Genomic DNA, 9149 nt, shown 5'->3' with positions numbered 1-9149 from the left:
AAAACTCAAACATTTCTGGCGCCACTGGCATCGAGAGTATCTGAACGAGCTGAACATCCGAAACAAATGGAGTAAGGGCAGTCACGGCATACGAGAAGGCGCCATTGTCATTCTCAGAGAAGACAACGTTCCCCCAATGCAATGGCCACTGGGCAGAATCATCAAAGTCCAACCCGGCGCAGACGCATCATACGGACGGCTACCCTTCGATCGGAGCATCAAGCGGATGGTACCACTCACTACCATGCAGGGATACTGGACGAACGACTGAAGGCAGAGGCAGAAAAGAAACGGAGAGAGCCAATTCGGATTCAGAAAAGGAAGAGAAGTGACCGATACGGTTTATGTAATAAACCACATCACAGACAAGCAGCTAGATGTGGCGACACTCGACCACGGAAATTTCCAACGGCTTCGCGGCACAAAGCGCTATACCTTCAAAGCGTAAGGCCGACAGGCCTAATGTACCATCGATATCCCTACGACTTTTTCGCCGAATATTCGGTAGAATGCATACGTGGCAACCGTCGCGGACTTCTGATAAACGCGCGCGTAGTGGGGATATCTAGGGGCGACAAAGGAAAGAATCTGTTCGGTTTTGAACCAAAAAGATTCATTTTGCCCCGAGCCGCGAAGTGCGAAAGGTTAAGAGAAGCAAACACAATTAGAGAAACGAGTCGTTAAAACTACTCTTGAGAGTTCAGTTTTAATCGTTACTTGTTATTAATTGTTGCTAAACGTTAACCGTGGTTAAACGTTATTTGTTGTTAATTGTTAAGAGTCTAATAAACGTTATTGTTGAAAATCAAGGGTATTTTCTTGCGGGCACCTTCACGGACGGTCACCTTCAAGGAATGTCACCTCATAAGTGTGAATAAATATCTTGGTTGTTAAACATATCCAAATGTTCCTTCAGTACCTATCACGACCTATCCACCTCATAGGTGAAGAAAGAGGGAAATTATATACCTGCCTAAGAGCGGCGTTCGACAGACTAAACAGAGAGAAACTGGAGGAGAAAATGAGGAAAATGGGGATTAGTACAAGTGTACTCATCGAATATTACTGTTAATAAATATTGATTGTTGAATACATCTGAGTATTTCTTCCGCACCTATCACGACATCCCACCTCATGGCCATGAAGGGAAAAGAACAAGAAAGAGAAAGAAGGGGCTAGAAGATGTGAGAATGGGAAGGATAGAAACAGGAGAGGAATAAGAAAGGATGACAGCAGACCAAATTATAGAAGAAAGAAGAAAGGAAGAAGCAGAAGAGAGGGAGAAAATGATAAGGGAATCCAAATATAATATACACTACAGAAACATAACCAAAGAAAAATTACCAAAATACTTAGAAGGGAGGATGAAGTTGAAGGACAGAAAAATACTGGCAAGATTCAGATGCGGAAACGAGACCAAAGCAACGGAATACTAGAAAGAAGAGGGAGATAGAGATGCAGACTATGTAGAAGGAAAGAAGACCTGAGGCATGTAATAGAAGAATGTGAAATAAGGGGAGGACCAAAGAACATAGGAAATACGCTAAATGAGACTGGAGAAGGTTTAACAGACCTGAAGGCAATAATAGAGAAGAGAAGGGCAAACGACAGGAGGGATGCACAGCAAGGAGGCTAAAGACCAAAGTTGCAATAGTTTTTTAGTCATTAGTTGCTAATTTGTAGTTTCTGCTTTTAGTTTTTAGAGGTAAAATTAGCAAGGTAGTGCAATAGAATAGAGTGAAAAAGAGATGTAAGAGATGTAAAACCGAAAGTTCATTCAAAGCCGAAAGGCACGAACTAAGCAATAATAAAATAAAAGAATAATACAAGAGGATCCAACAGACCAACAGGCGATCAACATTGTGTAGTAAGCCCTATTATCATAAGAGGTAGAAACGCTACTATTCACTTCTAAGGACGTAGGAACGCTGTCAGTGATGTCTAAGGATGCAAAGCCTTCAGCATTTATATTTATATAATCAAATAATAATCAAATCTATCTGCCAAGCAAAGGAAAGAGTAAAGAAAAAAACAAAGAAAAGAGGGAACACTGTAACAATCATCTCGGAACAATGTAAAAGCCAGGTCGAACAAGAACATGGGTACATGAAATTTGCATAAATGTTGAGGACTGATGGTTTAACTAACTAGCACTGCTCATTAGATTAATTATATGATCTCTTACGTCGTATCGCAACATATTCCGGTTATGTCCATGAAGTGTGAGTTATCTGTAAAATTTAATTGTAGCGTTTAGCTTCCCTTCATAGACTTAGCTTATTGTAGTTCGTATCGTTGTCGTCTGTCTTGGAGCCTATATATTCATGCACACCATCAACAGAATGTTTGGATCTCTCATAAAGCGTCTTTTAACTGTTTTTCCAACCGATGCACTGATAAGGCGTCTTACTCCAACACTCACTGCTGAAGTCATGAAGACATGGATTGCATTGGGTGATCGACAGAACGACGAGTTTTTGAAATTGCATGGTCGTCCCGCGGCCTACTCTAAGAGAGCGTCGAACGATAACACCGCGCTCCTTTCTATCTGCCTAGTCGTCAAGTCACTTCAAGTCCGTTCGAATCTATCAGTTTAGAGAATCGGTACCAGTGCACTTCGCTGAGCATATGTTCTCGTACACATTCGCGGGACATTCTCTTTATATTAAACATTGTAGAAACAAACTATGTGTGGACATGATTAGCCTATCGTGCAGATAGCTAGAGAAAGAGAAAAAGAGAAAAAGGGATTAAAAAATTTAAAGGAAGGAAGAAAGCGATTTGGAAAAGAGAAAAAAAGGGCTGAAAGCCGAAAAAACATTTCTTGACTTGGGCGAACTGGAACGCCCAAAGAACAAAAAAGAATGTAAGACAATTAATGGGGAAAATTAATTTTTATTATAAATTTATGGAAGATGCCTGCAAACTCCTGGAACCACTTCATAACTTATTAAGGAAAAATGTCAAATTCATCTGCAATGAAGAATGTGAGAAATCATTTCAGAGGATCAAGGAACATCTCTGTTCAAGTCCGGCCCTAGCAACATATGAGCAAAACAAAGAAATATTCATTTATACAGATGCAAATGGTGATGGTTTAGGAGCCGTTTTAAAACAACCCCAAGATAACGGTATGTTACACCCGGTTGCGTACTTCTCAAGAAAACTGAAACCAAACAGAATCAAAGATGAAAGCAATCTATCTCGAATGCCTTCCTCTTAAAGAAGCGATTCAATATTGGCAACATTACACATTACTGTTGCTTTGCACAGAATGCTTGATATAAAATGAACCTTATAGCGATAGCGTTCGTAATGAGAACTAGCTGCAGTACGTATATAGCAGCAGATGGGTTCACGAAAATTGCATCAGGTCTAATATGGCGTTCTGCGTGTACATCAACTGTAACTCGAATGATACACGTTGCTGAACCGAATAACAAGCGTATCAACTAAAAAATTGTAAAATAGAGATAACAATGAAGTATTTGCAAGTGATCTTAGTTAATATATCTTGAAGTTTGTTGCTGTATTTTCGATGATAGCGACTAGTGTTATTTGCAAGAATTGCAAAAGAAAAATTCAATCTTCTAGAACCAGAAACCGCGGCTTAGGTTCCAAAATTGCAAGTAAGTGTGAGTACTGGATGAAATTTTTCAACTCATCTCCACTAATTGGCAATGCCAATCCATACCAAAAGTCATCTGAAATAAATCGCAGGATTGTGTTGGCGACTTTTAGAGAACGGAATGGAAAAGATAAATTTATTTTGTGGGCTAATGGATATTTTTCAGGGATCGGCTATCAATAGATACTATGGCTGTCCGGAAAATTTACATTCTGTTGTCTTACGGGTATCTAATCGTCCAATTTCGAGAGCTACCGAAAAAGACAGAAGAAAAGTTAGCGTTTCGGAAGAGAGAACGCCAGGAAAATGAGAGAATTGAATTTTTCGTTCGGGCTTGCTACACTCCTCGGGAAACACAGTAAGAATGTGCTTGATATAATTGTAAAATCTAGGTTTCCCAATCTTGCAGCGTTGCATGGGAGAATAAAACGGGCACAGAACAGTACAATGATTAGTATGAAGGTGACAAAGATAATTGCACTATAAGCCATATCAGTGCTGATAAAGTGGAAACTTATGTCATCACAGAAATGTTTATGAGATCAGGAAAGAAACATCATGCCAAGTATAGTACATGTATTGGAGATGGAGATAGCGAAACACATAAAGACATTAATCCATACGAAGACATTGTTGTTTAAAAGAAAGAATATGTTGGTCATGTATAGAAACGAATAGGCACAAGGCTAAAGGACGCCAAATAATGTTAAATAAACTGTTTTCGGATAATTACAATAGCGTTTTCACAAAAAGTGGAATTTCTAACTTGAGAAGGACAAACACAATAATTTGTAAATGTCCTAGGAATAGCGAAGAGTATAATCCATGCATGTTTTAAACCAGTTAAAGCTGGATTCCAAGTCACTTTACACAAAGTTCATCTGAAACAGAACTTTTGTTTGTAATTGCTTTTGTTTGTATTTGCTTTTTAGATGAATATAATTAAGTGCTGTGGTCAAAATCTGAACCCTCGTCAATATTTTATTGCCGATCTATTAAATTTGTATTTATGAAAGAAAATGAGGCATTGGTTAGGGAAGAAGGTAATAATGGAAATAAATAATCTTTCTCCCAATACATACAATTCAAACAATGATAATATAAAAGTTATCTTTGCTTTGCGCTTAGCCATGTTATACGGTAGCGTTGGTAATATTTTATCAAATATAAATGTTGGTCCCAAAATGTTGTACCGGTGGAGAATCTTCAAAGAAAATGAATTCGATAGAAATTATTCAAAAACCTCGCGTGTGCAGATATTTCGACGTTAGCACGCGAGCTAAGAATTTAATCGTAATTCGACCGTGCCAGTTTGTACTTTCAGGAAGAAAACAACTTTATTGACTGGACAGTTCTATGTAAATATTTATAAATCGCACATTAAGCGAACTTGTTTACGAGTTAAAATCCAAAGGTCTCAGCTGTAAGAACCACAAGAAAAGATAAAAGAGACCTACCTTCAGAATTTCAACCTCATAAACGTCGTGAGGTAAACTGTTTTCTTTTTGGGTTCACTCAAAACAGAATATTGGTATCGTATGATCCCAAGAATTATGATGCCATTAATACAAATATGTATATAACAAAACAAAAATGAAACGTATTCTTTTCATTTGTAATTTTAAATAACGCATAGAAAACATAACGCATACATGGAGTTTATCACCTTCTTTAAATGGTATAATGCATTCCATAATTAAAAGCGAATAAAGAAACGAACTTACCAAAGCACCATAGGAAAGAATTTATGAAGTTTTATCTTACTCGGGAGTCAGTTTGCCTGAATATCACAAAATCCATTCACCTTAAATTTCTGGCAACGAGAACTCTTCAAATTTCCTAAAAAATGAATTTTAACAGACTTTTTTTTCAATTTTTTAAATTTTAACAGGCAATGTAATATTTTGACAGATAATTTAACATTCTAACAGAAATAGTAAGAAGGGAAAGATAGCGTGTGCAAAAATGCGTGAAAGGGCATTTAGAAAAATCGAAATAATTGGAAATATAATTAAAAAGTGAAGAGAAAATATCATGGGTTTCATAAAGCATAAATGTGAAAAATTTCCGCTTTTGTAACAAATTCTACATCCTTTTCTTTTTTTGTTTAAATTGAGGTGTGCATTGAATTTCATGACAAAATAATATATATTCATATATAAATATCAAAAATAGTAGTCATTTTCCTTAGTTTATTTATCAAAATGTCATTTCCTTATATTATTATGATACAAAGAATTATATATATATATATATATGATGTATAATGCAAAATAAGGATATAAAAATTAAAATTGATTTCACAATTACACTTGAATATGGTATGAAAAGTAAGGTTTGAAAGAAAATTTCAGATACATTGATTTCCGGAGTTATTTAATTGCTTTTCATGTTTAGTTGTAAATTTCCACAATTGGCCAAATTGCAAAATTCATGCCAATGACATTAAGGAAACAATATAGAGTGTAATAAAAGGAAAACAAGAAAATACAAATTCTGACAGTGAATTTAGTAAAAAATCAAGAAAAAGTAAGACAGACGTTAGGAAACTATAGCAAAATAAAAGAAGCTCGAGAGGGCAGCGGTAACCATAACAATAAGAAAGAAACACAAGAGAAAGGTCACTAAAATAAATTACAAAGTGTAAAATAGCAGTAGAAGACAAAAAACAAACAACAAGTAGGAGCAAGGAAAATAAGTTATACAATAAAGGAAATGAAGAAATGATTTTAAATCAAACCTTCAATCCTACAGAAAGTACATATAATGTTGAAGGGAACAAAGAATATGAAAGACAAATTAAAGAAGGTAAGAAAAATTTATCATTAATTAAGAGAGATTTTATATTATAATAGAAAGATACCAGAATATAGAAAAAGGTAGGAGAAAAGAAAAGAAAATGAGCAGATGAACAAAGCAAAATGGGCAGAAGAAAGAAGCAAACTAACAAAAAAAAGTGAGGTAATAGAAGAGTTAGACAAAATTAAAAGAAGAAAAGAGAGGAAAAACTATTATTATAAAAAGGTTGTAAATAAGAGATAAAGTAGAAGAACCCAAAATGAAATTGAACATAAATAGATTAAACTTTGTTTCAGGGCATCACTCTTTTCTGGTCATTGTTTGTATCCTCTAATGTTATTTCATGAATATGAAAATGAATATGAGAACGAAAAATAACAGTTTTGAGTTTAGTGATCAATTGTTTCACAAGTAGTGATCAATATATAAATTGATTTGGCAAAGGCAACTTTTGGTATTTTGCACGAGGAGAAAAATATATATAACCCAACTTATATTATAGCGAAAACATTCATGGTATGGACAGAAATTAATGCTTTAATGGTAATCTGACATAAAGACAAAGTCAACCATACACAGTGTAGGTATATGGTATAAGAATATGGGTTCTCCACTACTCAACAAGAATAGATAAAACACAAACACATTTCCTAAAAAGAATATTATACATACTGAAATACCATGTAATGCCAGATTATGTGATTAAAAGCAATAAGAATAGTATTGGAACACAAAATAATAAAATGAGGCATAAACTACATGTTAAAACTGGCAAACATGGGAGAACACATAATTAGACAGGAAAACATTGCAAAAAGTAATACACACATAATAAACTCAAATAGAGTTATGGAGCCGATGGTACAGAAATAATAATAAATTTAAACTGAACAATAATAGAAGAAATAACACAAATACTTGCTGGATAAAAGAAAGAAAGAATAGAATAATCTACTTATAGTGAAGTATATAAATATGCTAAAAATATAGAAAAAAATAATTAAAGTTTCTTGCATATGAAACTGCTATTAATAACTAAAAGGATAATCAAAGTTAGAGTAGCTGGGAGACAGGAACGATCAGTGAATGCAGAAAATAGCATAAAATACAAAACAGATGAAAACAAAATGTATAATATGTGTAAGAAAAATATATTGGATAATATTAAGAATTTACAACAAAATTCATTAAAAAACAACAATAGGATGGTGATTTTTTTTCTGACAAAGAAAAATAGTTACAAGGACTGACAAATTTTATTAAAAAGCAAAAGCAGCATTAAGCTAAGATCATTTTATCATAGAAGAATAGCAATTCAGACAAATTCACAAATTATAATAATCTAAGAACAACTTAAATACTTTGTTATGTTTGTTTTGCAGTAACCAACAAATTTAGAGACTTAGCCTAAGTATAAATATGCCATAAATAATTCTATGTAGAAATAAACATAAATAATATTAAATAAATAGAACTTTTCTTATTGAAATGTGACAGTCTGTAATAAAAGATAAATTAAAAAAGAAAAAATAACTTTAACAAAAAAGAAATTTATAAAAATTTATTCTTAAAAAATTGTGGCCAATCAGATACGTGAAATAAAAGATTATTAGAAGAAACATGATTAGTCTACAAGAAGATCATACGAAAGGAGAAATGAAACATGTACCGTATTCTCTCAACATACGATTGCGAAGAAGTTTACTTACTCTATATTTCATTTCCGAACTTCTTCGTTTCCACGCAGTCATAGCAGTTTAGAACTATTTTATGAAAATCAAGAATTTCCTACATCAAATTATTTGATTTGCAAGACCTCATATATTTCTAAATTACTTACACAAAATTAGGACAGCCTATGAACAATGCAAACATTAAAAAGAAATAAGCGATACAGTAGCCCAAACAAGGACAAAGGTTGAAATAAGACAACAAAAATAGCAGTTATTATTCAAATTTGTATGAAAAATCCTTCAGAAATTAAATTCTTCTTTTAATGAAAGACGGTTATGTATATGAAAATCAAAAATGCAGTAAAAATACAAAAAATATAAAAGAAGAAAACTGTATTTGTTATTACGACTTACTTTTGCATGTAGAATAATTTCCATTTCGGTTACTGCACTACCCCTGTTATTAAATAGGTTTTGGAGTTCGATATTTAATTGATTCACACAGATTCAGTTTTTATATTCTGTATTTCACTACCATGTACAGCCATATGAACACACCGGATACTCTCAGATAATTAACACGTGGCAGAAGCCAAAACAAAAGGGCGTCGTTAGAAGTCGTACCAACTTCGCATGTAGGAACTAGTGATCATACCAACATGACATTTATCTCAACAGATTAAACAGTACTGAACTCTATGATGATGCGCTAGCATGATATAATGTCGACGACAAGGTAGTGTTGTTTGCTGATTGGTTATACTTCAGGACTACATGTGGGACCTCTGTACGATCGCTGGTTAAATCGGTCACTTTGCGATATGCTTATGAAATCTAAACGTAATTCTTTTGTTAACATTTTCATAATTATACTTCAATTTTAGGATTAATTAAACAAATATTTAATAATTATTTTAATATCGATTACTATATATAACGATTATTATAATGCGAAATTTTATGTGTAAATAGTATGTTAAAATATGTAAATGTATATAAAATAAAATATATAAATGTGTGCATATCCAAAATATATTACATGTGTGTGT

General features: G+C 33.6%; 1 long non-coding RNA gene across 1 annotated transcript; it reads right to left on the bottom strand.

The window, feature by feature from the left end:
• Positions 1-4366: 4366 nt before the first annotated feature.
• LOC126877020 (uncharacterized) lies at positions 4367-8818 on the bottom strand. Its single transcript, XR_007694688.1, has 3 exons — positions 8515-8818; positions 5353-5467; positions 4367-4509 (listed from the first exon to the last, which is right to left on the bottom strand). It is a non-coding gene; the product is annotated as an uncharacterized LOC126877020 (long non-coding RNA).
• Positions 8819-9149: the final 331 nt, after the last annotated feature.

Source organism: Bombus huntii, unplaced genomic scaffold (assembly GCF_024542735.1).
Source record: "Bombus huntii isolate Logan2020A unplaced genomic scaffold, iyBomHunt1.1 ctg00000111.1, whole genome shotgun sequence".
In the NCBI taxonomy this organism is placed as follows: Eukaryota; Metazoa; Arthropoda; class Insecta; order Hymenoptera; family Apidae; genus Bombus; species Bombus huntii.
This window is presented reverse-complemented; position numbering and strand designations above follow the sequence as displayed.